We start from the raw sequence: 16,156 nt of genomic DNA on the forward strand, positions 1-16,156 counted from the left end.
ATGCCATAAAACTCTATGATTCTATGTTATGATGACAGGCCAGCCTAAAGCAACAAACAACACAGGCATGGTAACAATGAGAATAAGACCGTAAGATGTCAGAGCAGAAGTAGGCCATTTGGCCCATCGAATCTGCTCCGCCATTCAATGAGATCATGGCTGATCTGATAATCCTCAATTCCACTTTCCTGCCTTTTGCCCATAACCCTTGATTCTCTTACTGATTAAAAATCTGTCTATCTCAGCCTTGAATATAGTTAACAACCCAGGGGGGAGGTGATGGTGCAGTGGTATTGTTGCTAAACTAGGGTAATGCTCTGGGGACCTGGGTTTGAATCCTGCCACAGCAGATGGTGGAACTTGAATTCAATAAAAATCTGGAATTAAAAGTCTAATGATGATCATGAAACAATTGTTGGAAAAACCAATCTGATTCACTAATGGCCTTTAGGGAAGGAAATATGCCATCCTTACCTGGTCTGGCCTACATGTGACTCCAGACCCACAGCAATGTGGTTGACTTTTAAATGCCCTCTGTGCTAGGTAATAAATGCTGGCCTGACCAGCAACGCCCACATCCCATGTATGAATTTAAAAAAACAGTCCTCTACAGTAAAGAATTCCACAGATTCACTACCCTCTGAGAAGAAACTCCTCCTCATCTCTGTCTTAAATGGGTGACCCCTCTCTCTCAGGTTATGCCTTCTGGTCCTAGACTCCTCCACCCCCCACCCACCCCCCACAAACACAAGGGGAAACAATCTCTCAGCACCTACCCTGTCAAGTCCCCTAAGAATCTTATATGTTTCAAAAAGGTCGCCTCTCATTCTTCTAAACTCCAATGAGTACAGCCCAACCAACTCAACCTCTGCTCATAAGAAAATCCCTCCATTCCTTGGATCAACCTAGTGAACCTTCTCTGGACTGCCTCCAATGCCAATATATCTTGCCTTAGATAAGGGGACAAAAACTGTTCACAGTATTCTAAGTGTGGTCTAACTAGTGCCTTGTATAGTTTTAGCAAGACTCCCCTATTTTTATACTCCATTCCCTTTGAAATAAAGGCCAACATTCCATTTGCCTTCCCTATTACCTGCTGAACTTGTATGCTAAATTTTTGTGATTCGTGTACAAGGACCCTCAAATCCATCTGTGCTGCAGCTTTCTGCAGTCGTTCTCCATTTAAATAATATTCAACTCCTCTATTCTTCCTGCCAAAGTGCATAACCTCACATTTCCCCACATTATATTCCATCTGCCAAGTTTTTGTCCAGTCACTTAACCTGTCTACATCCCTCTGTAGATTATTTGTCATCTTCACTACTGGCCTTCCCACCTGTTTTTGTGTCATCCACAAACTTGGTGATAGAACATTCACTTCCCTCATCCAAATCATTAATATATCAAAACAAAGGATCACAATCCACAGAAATGAACATAAACCCCATGCATTTGCACAAACTAACAATAACCAAGGTTACTAATAAAAATTGCAGCACATCTGAGTAGGCACCAGTGAATTATAAATTTAACAAAGCATCAGTCAGCACTGAAGCAAGACATTCATAGAGCAAGGAGCACTAACAACAATTTATACTTGTATAGTACTTCACATGAGCATTATAAAACAAAGTATGAATCCAAGCCACATATGGAGATGTTCAGTCAGATGCCCAAAGGCTTGGTCAAAGAGATGGATCTTAAGAAGTGCCTTAAAAGAGGAAAGTAAGGTAGAGAGGCAGAGATGTACGGGGAGGGAATTCCAGAGCGTAGACCCCAGGCAACTGAAGGCACAGCCACCAATACTGGAGCAATTATAATTGGGAATGCCCAAGAGGCCAGATATCTTAGAGGGTTGTAGGGCTGGAGGAGATTACAGACATAGTGAAGGAAGAGGCTAATGAGGAATTTGAAAACAAGGATCAGAATTTTAAAATCAAGATGCTGCTTTACCAGGAGCCAGTGTAGGTCAGTGTTACGACATGGCAGATGATGTGTGCCAGGCAAACCAAATCCACAAGGGAAACTTGGCCATGCTATCACAACAGCTTTGTGATTTGTATTTATTATGAGAACCAGAGAAAAGTTATGGTGCAGAAAGAGGCCATTCAATCCATCACGTCTGTGTTGGCCAGAAAAAGATGAAAAAGAAACAAGAATGGAATTACCCTAACCCAATCCTGTAGTCTTGACTATAAGCCCTCATCATGGTTTTTAAAGTTAGATGCTGCCTTTCCAAAGCACCTTGTGAGTCAAGATGGTAAGCTGTTGACTTAAACTGTTTTATCCCCAAACTATTCATCACTTCCTTAAACAGCTGTGACATGAAATTTGAACCCTGATCTGATTGTATTTCTTTTGGCAAACCATATCCTGTAAAAAGTTTAGTCAATTCTTCCACAATTCTCTTTGCTGCAATATTTCGCAAAGGTATCGTTTCTGGAAATCTTGTAGACACATCCATTATTGTCAGTGTGATGACTGTCACTTTAAGATTAGGTCAACTGAGTAGGGGTCATGTGATTTGTTCAACCAATGAGTGGCTAGCACAGGGGAATAAATTCTAGGGAGCGGTTTCCTTTGAAAAGAAGGTTGTATGAGGGGGCTGGCTGTATACAAGGAGCCACGGAAGCTCTTGTGTAAATAAAGTTTGTTTTGTTTGACTAAGAAGCTTCCCAGAGTGTGTTTCTATGGTCAACAAGTACTGATTTCCACTTTTAGTCTTAGGGAGGGGTCCTACACAACCAATCAGGACCCTAGTAAAAGGTTCCTCAAATGCTTGAATTGGAATTAAAGGTTCCGGTTTAATCATTGTTTGTGGTTTCCCTGTCACCCGACATGTTCTATAGAATTTAACTACAGCTTTATGCAATCCAGGTCAAATGAAATGTTTTTGTATTTTAATATCTTTACCTGCTCCACCCTGTACAAATGGAAATACTTGCCCTTCACATGCAAAATCTTTAAACATTTCTGCAACCTGCTCTTCAGAACTCTCTTGGGTAAATTGTGAACACATTTCCACTTCTTTACCAATCATTGATTCTTCCTGCTTTACCTGTACACAAACTATTGGCTTTTCCTGTGCCTGGATCTCAGAACCCACAGTACTTTTACTTCCAGAATTTTTCTGTGTTCCAGGATTTTCCCTGTAGCCTCCAACACATTGACTTTGTATGCCCAACCTTATTATACTTCCAATTCCTTTTCATGTTTTCTTTCTCTCTCCTGCCTATCTGCTTGCTCCCTTTGAAATGGCCTTTCCTGTCCTTTTCCTTTTTGTCTGCCTCTAGCCATTTCAATTCCAGGTTTTTTCAATTCCATTGCTTGTTCATGTTCCAGCTTCTTCGTTTGAAACTGAAGTCTCACTACCTCCAGCTGTGACTCACTGATTTCAGGTATCCCCTCCAACTTCAAATGCTGTGCTACCACTTCAACTATGTCTGCTTTCTTTGCCCCTACATGTAACCTCAACTGTAAATTATCCATCAATTCTGTTAACTTACCTTTAGATAACTTTTGTAACCCAATCAGAGTTATATCTACTTCCAGAAAACTTTGAGCCATGGATAAAGCCATTTTCGCAGTCTTGCCACTTTAAAATCCCTCACACCAACTCCTAAATTCAAAATGGTTCTCGTACTCGTAGCCTTAAGATTCAACAACTCCAAACCAATCAAAGAATTTCAACTATCCCGGTTGAGCCCCCAGTTTTGTTATGATGTGGCAGATGATGTGTGCCAGGTGGACCAAATCCACAAGGGAAACTTGGCCATGCTATCACAACGGTTTTGCAATTTGTATTTATTATGAGAAGATGTGTGCACTGAATTCAGAAGTAATAAGTCCACTAAGACCTTTAGAGATTTTTAAAATTAAATTATTTATTAACAAAATAAAAGATTTCAAGCATATACATGAGGCTTCAATTACTTAATACTATAACAACTCCTAAAATTCCTAATTAACCTGACTCCCAGTTACACACCCCCTTTAAGGCAACAGTCCAGAATAGGTTTTAAATTTTTTTAAAATGAAAGTTAACTTAGTACCCACTTGACAGTGGAATTTCAAATGGCTTTCTCCAACTTTTACTTGGCACAACAGATGTATACACAAATGGCAGGAGGCTTCTTCAAGGCTGTTTCACACGCTCCTGTTAAATCTTACATGGCCCCCAACATAGCCTTTCATTCGACTTTATATATGTTTCTCTTGCTTTAATATGTAAATTCCATTGTTCCATATGTCTTTGGAGCTGTACCTTTCCCATAATATAAAAACTTTCATATTCCCAAAATTGTCAGTAACCTTTGGGAAAAATAAACACTCTGCTTAGCCTTGCTTATCTGGCTAGTTGTAAACAGACTAACATCCCTTTGAAAGCCAAACAATCCCTTCACTTATCTAAAAATGCAAATTCCCTTCACACCTCACATGCTAAGGCAGCATCCATGTTTACTCATTAGCACTTCAAGTACATTTCTACACCTAGCTTCTTTTGATAATTTCAAGCATGCCGTATACCTCACTCCAAATGTAATTAAATCCCACACAGTACCATCTACGCTCACACCCATAAACCTACTTTACAACAAACCAGAGAAATATTATGAAAATTATTATATCCAGTGCCAGTCAGTGATAGGGGAATGAGATTTGCTGCGAGTCAAAACATGGGCAGCAGAGCAAAGTTTACAGAGGGTAGAATGTGAGAGACCAAGTAGCAAATTAATTAATTAATACAGCATTGAACTAAAACTTAACAGATCAATTCACAGACCAGCAGGCAGACCCAAAAATCAATAAATGAATGAAGCAGTGGACAGCAATTAACTAACAGAACAGTAAGTACCAGACAATCAATATAGTGCTACAGGAGCTGGCACCAGTGCATTAATAATAAGCTCATGTCGCAGTAGGCACACCAATAAATTAATGGAGAAGGGGCACACAAAAGATCAATCGTATAATAGAAAGGCACATCAGCAAGTTAATAAATATGTGGAGCACTGTGCACCATTAAATTAATTAATTACTGTTGAAACTGCAGGCCCCAATGAATTTATGGGTTTTGTTTTGTATTTGCTGTCTGTATATGCTAGTAACACTGGGCAGAATCTTGCCCTTGGATGGCGGGTGGGCCCCACCGACTTGGCAGTGGGCGGGCAGCCGACCCCCGCCACTGAAACGGGGCCCGCCGCCATTTTAAGTGGGCTGGCCAATTAAAGCCCGCCCAGCAGCATCCCCGACAGGAAGCGCTATGCGCTTCCAGTGGGGGGAGGGATTCCCCATCTGTCTAAGTGCGCGAAAGAGCGCACTTCTCCCTGAGGCAAAGTCCTGTCTCAGGGGGAATACTGACAGTGGTAAAAACTTTAAAAATAGAAACATTAAAAAATTATTAACATGTGCCCCTCATGTGACAATGTCACACGATATGGGACATGTTAATAAAGAACACATAAGCTTTATTATTTTTGAACAAAACGGACATGAAACTTCATCCCGCCAGTGGGATGACCGGGCAGGTCTTTAAGTACTTTAACTAGCCTGTCAATGGCCTCAATTGGCCATTGACAGGTCGGCGGGCGGACAGCTGATTTTGCTGTCCGCCTGCCTTCCTAAATATTTAAATGGCCCGGGATGACGTCAGGGATCCCTCCCGACATTATCCCGCGTCATTTTCCTCTCGGCGACCGGGCCCCGCCCCCAAATTGCCAAGTGGAAAATCCTGGCCACTATTATGGTTGCAAATCCTTAATGCTCTGGTTGGCTTCATAAATCATGTATGAGGACATTAAGGCTCAACCACATAGAGTGGGACTAGAGTTATTTGTTGGTCAGATCAGATAAAAGTGGGAGATTCTCTTTCTTGAATGACATTAGTGAAATGGTTAGGTTCTTACAACAACCCAGGTGCTTTAGTGGTCATTTTTCTTGAACAAGCCCACAAATTACCAGATTGATTGAATTCGGTTCACAAGCTGTCATGATCAGATTTAAACTCATGGCCTCTAGTTTGCTACTCCAGAACGATTACACTACACTACCATATACTTAACAAATCAAATTAATGGAAAACAGGCACTGGTGAATTCATAAATTAATGGAGCGTTGATCCCACAAACAAATCAATCAGGAATGCACCAGCATATCAATAAAGTTATGTAACAGCACATCACTGATTTAACACAAAAGAAAAATACTGCAGATGCTGGAAATCTGAAATAAAAATTGAAAATACTCAGCAGGTCAGGCAGCACCTATGGAGAGAATCGGAATTAACTTTTCAGGTCCGTCCGTGGACCTTCATCAGACTGATGAACAGTCATGGAACTGAAATGTTAACAGTGTTACTCTCCACAGTTGCTTCCTGACCTGCTGAGTATCTCCAGCATGTTCTGTCTTTATTTCAAAGTATAAGGTTAATGTCATTGCCATTTCCTTATTCCTCATTATAATTTCTCCGGTCTCAGCCTCGAAGGGAGTCACATTTTCTTTCACTACCTTTTTAAAACTTGCAAAAGCTCTCATCACCTGCTTTTATATTTCTTGGGCAGTTTACTCATTGCTGGACGTTTCATCAGATGAAATCCCACTTCTCAATGCCCACCTTAACACTCCCACCATCACTCACCCAATGTGTCCATCCTCACTGTGCCCGGTCTTCCCACTGTAAATGCAAAGCCAACAGATTTGTGAATTAACTTGATGATTGTTCACTCTCCAACAGCCTTTTATTTCCCAGACTCCGTATTTTTATATCAAATATATGAAAGTATTTAACGAAAATGAAAGCCCCACAATTTTCTGATGCCCAATGATTGATTCTGCAGGGTAGCTGACAGCAGCAGTCTGGAGATTAATCTTCAAATCCGGGAGACTCCAGGCCATTTGGGAGGGATGGCAACCCTATTATAGTTGTCCTCTTTTGGGCAAAGAAGTCACATGACTCCCACCAACACTCTCAAGTAGTGAAACTGTTAGAAACATGTCCTCCTTCTCTTGCAATATTTGGAATGACAGTACATTATTTGGACACTTGGGATTTTTTTAAAAAGGTCATAAGTTCACCTTTGGAATGTAAAGAACCATGCCTTTTGCAAGAAATCACCTCACCAGCATGGCACTTGGGTGGAGAGAGTTGTGTGCTTGTTTCAACAGAAATTACTTTAGTTGATGAAAAAACCGTTTAAGGGCAAAGGCCTCGTCACTGAAGTCACCTGATGTAAAGTTTTGTCTTTTTTTAAGTTCTGAACTGCTTTTTGAACTCTGTTTGGAATGGACTGAGAAAGTGAAGCTGTCCAGCTCGCACTCTCCTTATCTTGCCTGAAATAGAGTGGTTATCAATATCCAGCTCGGAATCCTCATCTCAGTGGTACTTGTCTGCCTTTGGAAACCTGAGAGGCTGAGACCAGAAGGATTGATTCAGCTCCATTTTCATCCACGGCAAACTCCATTGGTGAGAACCTCCAGTTCATCAGCTGGAATTAGCTATCTGTCTTCACATGAGGGAGCTCCAGATTGAAACCCTGTGAACTTTATCCTTTGTTTCATAAAGTCTTTTCTTCAACAGCCCATCTCTGCAAAGACTCTACCTGTTTGTCCTTTGTTTGTTTGTGTGTCTGTGTGTATGCATGCTGGGGAATTTTAAGAGGGGTAGATAGTTAGACTTCCAGATTCCAAATTATGTGTTAACCAGTTCTTGTGACTTGTTTAAAAATGAAGTTTTGTTTTATTATAAATCAATCCTTCTGAGTTTATTGAAAGAAGCCTGGTTATAGTCTCTTTTATTGCAGTATAACAGTAGTGAAGGTAAATCATTGGCCATTTTGGTGAGTGAATTAAACTTTTAAACTAATGGTGTGACCTCGAAAAGGGTAGATAAACTGCGCTCTCCTCCCATCCCAGTCATAATGAAACAAATGCACATAACGTTTATTTTAATCTTAAATTGTTCAGGGAATATTTTTGTTTTTAACCATTGTTTGAAATATTAAATGAAAACAAAGTGCTGGAAAAACGCGGCTGGTCCGGCAGGATCTGTGGAGAGATTAACAGGGTTAGCGTTTTGAGTCCGACTTGTTCAGAACTGAAGAGAGGCAGAAATGTGATGGGTTTTATGCTGTTAAAAAAAGGGGGCAGAGACTGGTGGAACAAAAGGGGAGGTCAGGGATAGGTTAGAGGGTGGGGAGATTAAATGACAAAGATGTCATGGAACAAAAGGCAAAGGAAATGGTAAAGGTAGTAGTAAAGGCACAAAGCATTGGACCAGAGTAGGTGTTAATAGCAGCATAAAGGTCAGTGTTGTCTGACAGCAAAACATGAGAACAAGATACAGATTGGCACATAGGGAAAAAAATACAAAATGGAGGACAGAGTTCACAGTCTGAAGTTGTTGAACTCAATGCTGAGTACAGAAGGCTGTAAAGCGACTAATCAGAAGATGAGGTGCTGTTCCTCAGCTTGCCTCGAGCTTCACTGGAACATTGCAGCAGGCTGAGGATAGAAAAGTGAACATGAGAGCATGATGGTGAATTGAAATGGCAAGCAATTGGAAGGTCAGGGTCAGGCTTGTGAACTGAACAGAGGTGTTCTGCAAAGTGGTCACCAAGTTTGTGTTTGGTCTCCCCAGTGTAGAGCAGACCGCATTGTGAGTAACGAATACTGTGGACTAAATTGAAAGAAGTACAGGTAAATCATTGCTTCACCTGGAAGAAGCCTTTGGGGCTTTGGACATTGAGCAGGGAGGAGATAAAGGAGCAGGTGTTACACCTCCTGCGATTGCATGAGAAGGTGCCATAGGAAGAGACTGAGGTTTTGATGTGATAAAGGAGTGGACAAAGGTGTCGCGGAGGGAATGGCCCCTTGGGTATGCTGACAGGGGAGGGGAGGGGAAGATGTGTTTGGTGGTGGCACCATGCTGGAGTTGGCAGAAATGGTGGAGGATAATCCTTTGAATATGGAGGTTGGTGGAGTGGAGGGTGATGATAAGGGAACTCTATCATGGTCCTGGGAGGGAGGGGAAGGGTTACGGGCAGAAGTGTAGGAAATGGGTTTTTTGACGACGCTGTCAATCACAGAGGAGGGGTGGGGGTTGGAATGTTTGCTTAAGGAAAAAAGAAGACATATCAGAAGCGCCGGAGTGGAAGGTAGCATCACCAGAACAATTGTGATGGTGACGGAGAAACTGGGAGAATGGAATGGAGTCCTTACAGGGAGCAGGGTGTCAGAAGGTGTAGTTGAAGTAGCTGCGGGAGTAGGTAGGCTTGGAATGAATATTAGTAAACAGTCTATCCCCAGAAATAGAGACAGAGAAGTCAAGAAAGGGAAGGGAAATGTCAGAGGTGGATCATGTGGAGGTGAGGAATGTTTGGAAAGTGGAAGTAAAATTGATTAATTTTTCCAGTTCCGGATGAGAGCCAGAAGCAGCACTGGTACAATAATCGATGTACCAGAAAAAGAGTTGTGGAAGGGGGTCTGACTAGGACTGGAACAAGAAATATTCCACATACCCCACAAAACGACTGGCAATAAGGCCCACGTGGGCCATGGCCACACCTCTTTGGAGGAAGTGAGACGTTAAAGGAGAAATTGTTCAATGAGAGAACAAGTTCAGCCAGGCAGAGGAGGGTGGTGGTGGATGGGGACTGTTTGTGCCTCTGTTAAAGGAAGAAGTGGAGAGCCCTCAGACAAAGCCTGGTGAGGGATGGAGGTGCATAGGAATTGGATGTCCATAGTAAAGAGGAGACAATTGGGGCTAGGAAATTGTTGAAATGACGTGGGGTGTTGGAAGAATCATGAATGTAGGTAGGAACATTCTGGGCAAGGGAGAAAAAATAGAGTCAAGATAGGAAGAAATAAATTCAATGGGGAAGGAGGTAGAAGTGGGCTGCACGGGTTTGGGGGACTATGAGGATGGATGAGGGGGATGGGAGCCTGAGAGGGAATTCAGATAGGAGAAATACAAACCTGGCAATGTGAAATAGAAAAGTAGTAAACAAAATTGGAAGGCAGCAGAAACAAATGCCAGCATCAAATAGAGTCAAAATACAGAATAATGTTAAAAAGGCAGAATTAAAGGCATTCCATCTGAATGCACACAGCATTCGCAACAAGGTAGGTGAATTGATGGCACAAATAGAAGTAAATGGGTATGATCTAAATGCCAGTACAGAGATGTGGCTGCAAGCTGACCAACATTGGGAATTAATATTCAAGGATATTTGGCATTTAAGAAGGATAGGCAAAAAGGAAAAAGAAGGTGGGGTAGCGCTGATAATAAGGGATGAGATCAGTACATTGATGAGAGAGGATCTTAGATTGGAAGAACAAGTTGTAGAATCTGTTTAGGTGGAGCTAAGAAACAGCAAGGGGCAGCAAACATCAGTAGGGTTGTTTATAAACCACCAAACAATAGTGGTGATACAAGGCACGGTATAAATCAGGAAAATAGAGGTGTATGTAACAAGGGTAATACAATAATCATGGGGGACTTCAATCTCCATTTAGACTGGGTAAATCTGATGAGCATTAATGCTGTGGAGGATGAATTCTTGGAATGAGTACAAGATGGTTTTCTAGAGTAGTATGTTGAAGAACCAATGAGGGATCATTTTAGATCTACTATTATGCAATTAGAAAGAGCTAATTAATAATCTTGTAAAATAACCTTTAGGGAAGAGTGACCATAATATGATGGAATTTTCCATTAAGTTTGAAAATTATATAGTTTAATTCGAAACTATAGTCTTAAATCTAAACAAAGGAAACTATGAAGGTATGGGGGGCAAGTTCAATCCAAATCCAAATGGATTGGTAAATACATTAAAAGGTATGATGGAAAGCTGGAAATAGCTAGTACTTAAAGAAATAATACCATGGTTTACAACAAATATGCATTATTTTAAGGCACAAAACCCCAACAGAAAAAGTGAGTCAACTGTAGGCTAACAAAAAAAAGTAGTAAGCTCAAGGACTGGAAGCATTTTAGAATTCAGCAAAGGAGCACCAAGAAACTGATAAGGAAAGGGAGGATAGAATATGAATGCAAACTAACAAGTAACATAAAAATGGTCTGTAAAAGTTTCAAAGGGATGTAAAAAGGAAAAAAAAAAGAAAAAAAAGACAAATGTGGGTCCATTACAGACAGAGACATGAGAATTTATGATGGAGAATAGGGAAATGGCAGAGAAACTAAACATTTACTTTGTGTCCATCTTCACAGAGGAAGATATAAGAAATCTCCCAGAAATAATAGAGAATCAAGGGACTAGCAAGAATGAGGAACTGAAAGAAATTAGTATGAGTAAAAAGTAGTACTAGAGAAATAAATGGGACTGAAAGTAGATGAATCCCAGGGACCTGATGATCTATATCCCAGGGGGTTGAAAGTGGTGGCTATAGAGACAGTGGATGCATTGGTAGTCATCTTTCAAAATTGTATCAATTCTGGGATGATGCCTGCAGACTAAAAGGTTGCAAGTGTAACCCCACCATTTAAGAAAGGAGGGAGAAAGAAAACAGGGAACTACAGACCTGTTAGCCTGATGTCAGTGGTAGGGAAAATACTAGAATTCATTATAAAGGATGAGATAACTGGATAGTTAGAAAATAATGATCTGATTGGGCAGAGTCAACATGGATTTACAAATTAGAAATCATGTTTGACAACCCTGTCATGAGTTTCTTGAGGATGTTACTAGCAGAATGGATGAGGGAGAGCCAGTGGATGTGGTGTATTTGGATTTTTAGAGGGCTTTCGATAAGGTCCCACACAGGAAGTCAGCAAACAAAATTAGGGCACAGAGGATAGGAGGTAATATGGTGGCATTGTTTGACTGTTAATTGTTAATGGACAGAAAACAGACAGTGGGAATAAACACGTCATTCTCAGGTTGTGACTAGTGGCGCACTGCAAGGATTAATACTTGGGCCCCAGCTGTTCACAATATATTTCAATGATTTGGATGTGGTGGCCAAATGTAATAATTCCAAGATTGCAAATGGCTACAAAACTAGGTCTGAATGTATGTTGTGAGATTGATGCAAAGAGACTTCAAGGGGATTTGGACAGGCTTAGTAAGTGGGCAAGACATGGCAGATGGAATATAATGTGGTTAAATGTGAGTTTATCCACTTTGGTAGTAGGAATGGTGTTGCAGAGTATTTCTTAAGTGCTGAAAGATTGGAAGTGTTGATGTCCAAAAGGACCTGGGTGTCCTTGTTCATAAGTCGCTGAAATCTAACATGCAGGTGCAGCAAGCAATTAGGAAGGGAAATTGTATGTTGGCCTTTACCGCAAGAGAGTTTCAGTACGCGAGTAAAGATGTCTTGCTTCAATTGTATAGAACCTTGGTTAGACTGCACCTAGAGTATTGTCTATAGTTTTGGTCCTCTTACCTAATGAAGGATATACTTGCCATGAGGGGAGTGCAGCAGAGGTTCGCCAGACTAATTACTGGAATGATGGACCTGTCCGAAGAGGAGAGATTGAGGAGACTGGGCCTGCGTTCACTAGAGTTTAGAAGAATGAGAGGTGATCTCATTGAAATTTACAAAATTCTCAAGGGGCTAGATGCATAGATGCAGAAAGGCTATTTCCCTGGGCTGTGGGGCGGGGGTGGAGGGGGGGGGAGTCTAGAACCAGCGGGCAGTCTCAGAATAAGAGGCAAGCCATTTGGGACAGAGATGAGGAGGAATTGCTTGGAATTCTCTACCCTTGAGGGCTGTGGAAGCTCAGTCATTGAGTACATATCAGATAAAGATCAATAAATTTCAAGGTACTAAAGACATCAAGGAATCTGGGGATATTTGTAATTTGGGCTCTATTGCTATCTCAATGATGAGATCTTGAACATGAACTGTTTATTGTTAGTCTTTAACTATTTACAGATCCCAGGTTACTGTCTTGCATGGTGTTGTTACCATTTAGGTAGGCTGCTTTCAGAGTGTTCTCCCTAGACTGTTCTCTGAGTCTATTACCATGTGACTCTACACATCATACTGTGGGCGGTGCTATTCCACAGTCCCACATTAGCCCTTGCTCTTCCGAGCACCTTTACATTACAATGGTATGCGGGCAGTACAACATCCCCTGTTCGTCACGAAATAAAACTTTTCTTTCCAACAGAGTATAACTATTTGTAATACAATCTTTACTTGTCTCAAGTCTCTGACCTCATAAATTCAGACAGGCTTGAGGCTTAAAAGTTCTTCCACATCATGGTCTGTCATGTTTGGAGGAATGGTAGTATTCCTCTGTGTTTCTGGTACTTGGTTATCTCTTTTTGACTTGCTTTTTGCATTTCTTTGAGTTGCGTTTCTCTTTATTAACAACTCGTCTGCTTTTTTCGGACACTGTGAGTTTGTCCTGTTCTTTCCGAAGGGAATGTGCCCTCCATTCATTCCTAGAGTGGTCATGAACTTTGTTTTTGCATGCTGTCCGCATGTTCTTGCTGGACGTATACTTTTTGCAAATGGAACCTTCATTTCCACTTGTCTCACAACTTCAACCAAACATTTGTTTGCTGTTTTATTTTCAAATCCTTTTGCAAGCTTATGGATCTTTTCATTCAGCTCAGCTTTTTCTTCTTCTAGTGCCTTGTGCTTTAGTGTCAGAGTTACATTTTCCTATCTCATTTCTGTCTTTTCTTTCTCTGTCTGCAACAGAACTTTGTCCTTGTTCTTCATTTTGGATTCACTGTTGGCCAGGTCTGCCTCCAGTGAAGTTGTAACTTGTTTCAACTCTGTAATTGTGCAATCCATGGCTTCATTAACCACTCACAGTTTGGAAAGTTTGATGGCTTCCTTTCAATGCCTCCTCTTTTCCATTCAACTGCTTCTTCAGCTCTTCAGTCTCTTTCTTGTAGCTTTCAGCTTCCTCCTGGAATATTGAGCATTGCTGAGTTGGCTCCTCAGTTTGTTCAGAGTGACATTAAATTAATTTTCCAGAGGAATAAACTTTGTCCTAAGGAATTTGAGTAGCGCGTGAGGTCTTCCTTTTCTTGGCAAAGCTCGCTTGCTTCACCTCGAGCTTTCCTGCAATTCAGCATCCTGAATGGGCCTGACCACTCCTTGAGTTTCTTCTGCTGTGCCTCCATTCTGCTGTTGAAGACAGTCTTCATTTCTGAATCCTTTTGCATTTGATTTTGAAAGACAATCAATTGTTCATTTTCTTGTTGACCTCTTGCCAACTCAGTATGGGTTTCAGTGCAATTTTTTTTTTTATTCGTTCATGGGATGTGGGTGTCACTGGCTAGGCCAGCATTTATTGCCCATCCCTAATTGCCCTTGTTCAGAGGGCATTTTTTTTAAGAGTCAGCCACACTGCTGTGGGTCTGGAGACACATGTAGGCCAGACCAGGTAAGGAGTACAGCAGATTTTCTTCCCTAAAGGACATTAATGAACCAGATGGGTTTTTACGAAGATTGACAATGGTTTCATGGTCATCATTAGACTTTTAATTACAGATATTTATTGAATTCAAATTCTATCATCTGCCATGGTGGGATTCAAACCCAGGTCCCCAGAGCATTACCCTGGGTCTCTGGATTACCAGTCCAGTGACAATACCACTACGCCACTGCCTCCCCCCATTGTTCCGTTGCTACTGATAATTCCAATGTAGATTTTTCTGAAGTAATATTAGCGTCCTTTTTAACTCTCCATGTTTTTCCATGGCTACATATTGATTCTTCATGGAGTCTTTCAGGGTTGCAACTTCTTTGCGTGCCTTTTCTGCCTGCTGTTGTACATTTGGTTGAGTTTTCCCAACTTCTGCTTTGATTTGCCAACTGTGGAATTAAGGGTCATTATTTCCTCCTGATACCTTTGTGTCGTCTCTGAAATTTTTTTGTTCAGACCTCGAACAGCTTGGTTCATTGAAGACTTCAGTTTATCGTGCGTTTTCAAAGGTATGTACTCAGCTTGAATCTTGCACTTCCAATCTTCCAGTTCAGCTCTGATGCGAACATTTTCTTGTAGAACAGCTTCATTTACTTTTTGCACATTTTGCTTCTTTTGAGTTACCTCAGATAGCTTTCCTTCATCCATAGCCATCTGAAATTCCTCACTGCTATCTGTCTCCCTTGCTCTGGGGTCTTTTGGCTCCCTCTCACTGGGGCTGTCTGTCGCCCTCTCTCTGGGGTTTTTTGTTACCGTCTCCTGGGGTCTTTTGTTGCCCTCTCTCTGGGGTCTTTTTTTGCCCTCTCTCTGGGTCTTTTTTTCCCTTGGAGCTTTATTGGGAGTTGCCCCTCATCTGGGCCTCTTGTTGCCCTTAGAAATTTAATGGGAGTGTGCTGGACTTTCTTCTAGGGTCTGCACTCTCCACAACTTGGAGTTTAAAATATCTATCAAAGCCTTTTAATATCTCACTAAATTATGTTGTTGAGTATTGATCCATACATTGGCTGCGGAGTTCTTCACCAGCAAATTAATCAAACATGAATAAAAACTTGACAACTTGTACTTCTTCTGATTCCTTATTTAATCTTGTAGTTCTTCTGTAAATTAAAAATTGTCTTCCCCAAGACTGCCACTCTTGGGTCTGGTTTAGCCCTTCCCATAGCACAAATGCATCTGACTCTTCTAATTTGCTGTCCATGGCTGTTATTTAAGTTTAGAAGTTTTACTCCTTTGCTCCGGTGGAGGCTGTACAGGAAAGATGTGCGGAGGAGCCGCGGTCAGTGACAGAACAAAAACAGAAACAGAAATACCTGGAAAAACTCAGCGGGTCTGGCAGCATCGGTGGAGAGGAATACAGTTAATGTTTCGAAACTCAGCAGGTCTGGCAGCATCGGTGGAGAGGAGCACAGTTGACGTTTCGAGTCCTCACGACCCTTCATCAGAACTGTTCTGTTGAAGGGTCATGAGGACTCGAAACGTCAACTGTGCTCCTCTCCGCCGATGCTGCCAGACCCGGAGTTTTTCCAGGTATTTCTGTTTCTGTTTTAGTTTTCGATTTCCAGCATCCACGATTCTTTGCTTTTATCTCCGCGGTCAGTGACAGTCCTGGGAACAGGTGGCTTGACTTGGTGGTTCGGTGGGAGGGTAGGAAGGAAAGGCTGATAATTGGTGCTCGGCCTCTGCGAGGCAAAGGTTGATACACCAAAGAACAACAGCATTCCCCCCACCCCCACCCCTACCCCTTGTCAG

At 41.6% G+C, this 16,156-nt stretch overlaps 1 protein-coding gene across 1 annotated transcript in view; it reads right to left on the minus strand.

Annotated features, from left to right (window-relative positions):
* The window catches only part of commd1 (copper metabolism (Murr1) domain containing 1), a 131,206-nt gene extending 124,538 nt beyond the window's left edge, over positions 1–6,668 (minus strand). The window contains exon 1 of the mRNA XM_078556564.1: positions 6,638–6,668. The gene's annotated coding sequence lies outside the window, so the exon portion shown is untranslated. The remainder of the gene's footprint in view (positions 1–6,637) is intronic.
* Positions 6,669–16,156: the final 9,488 nt, after the last annotated feature.

This window comes from Cetorhinus maximus, chromosome 14 (assembly GCF_964194155.1).
Source record: "Cetorhinus maximus chromosome 14, sCetMax3.hap1.1, whole genome shotgun sequence".
NCBI classification, from domain to species: domain Eukaryota; kingdom Metazoa; phylum Chordata; class Chondrichthyes; order Lamniformes; family Cetorhinidae; genus Cetorhinus; species Cetorhinus maximus.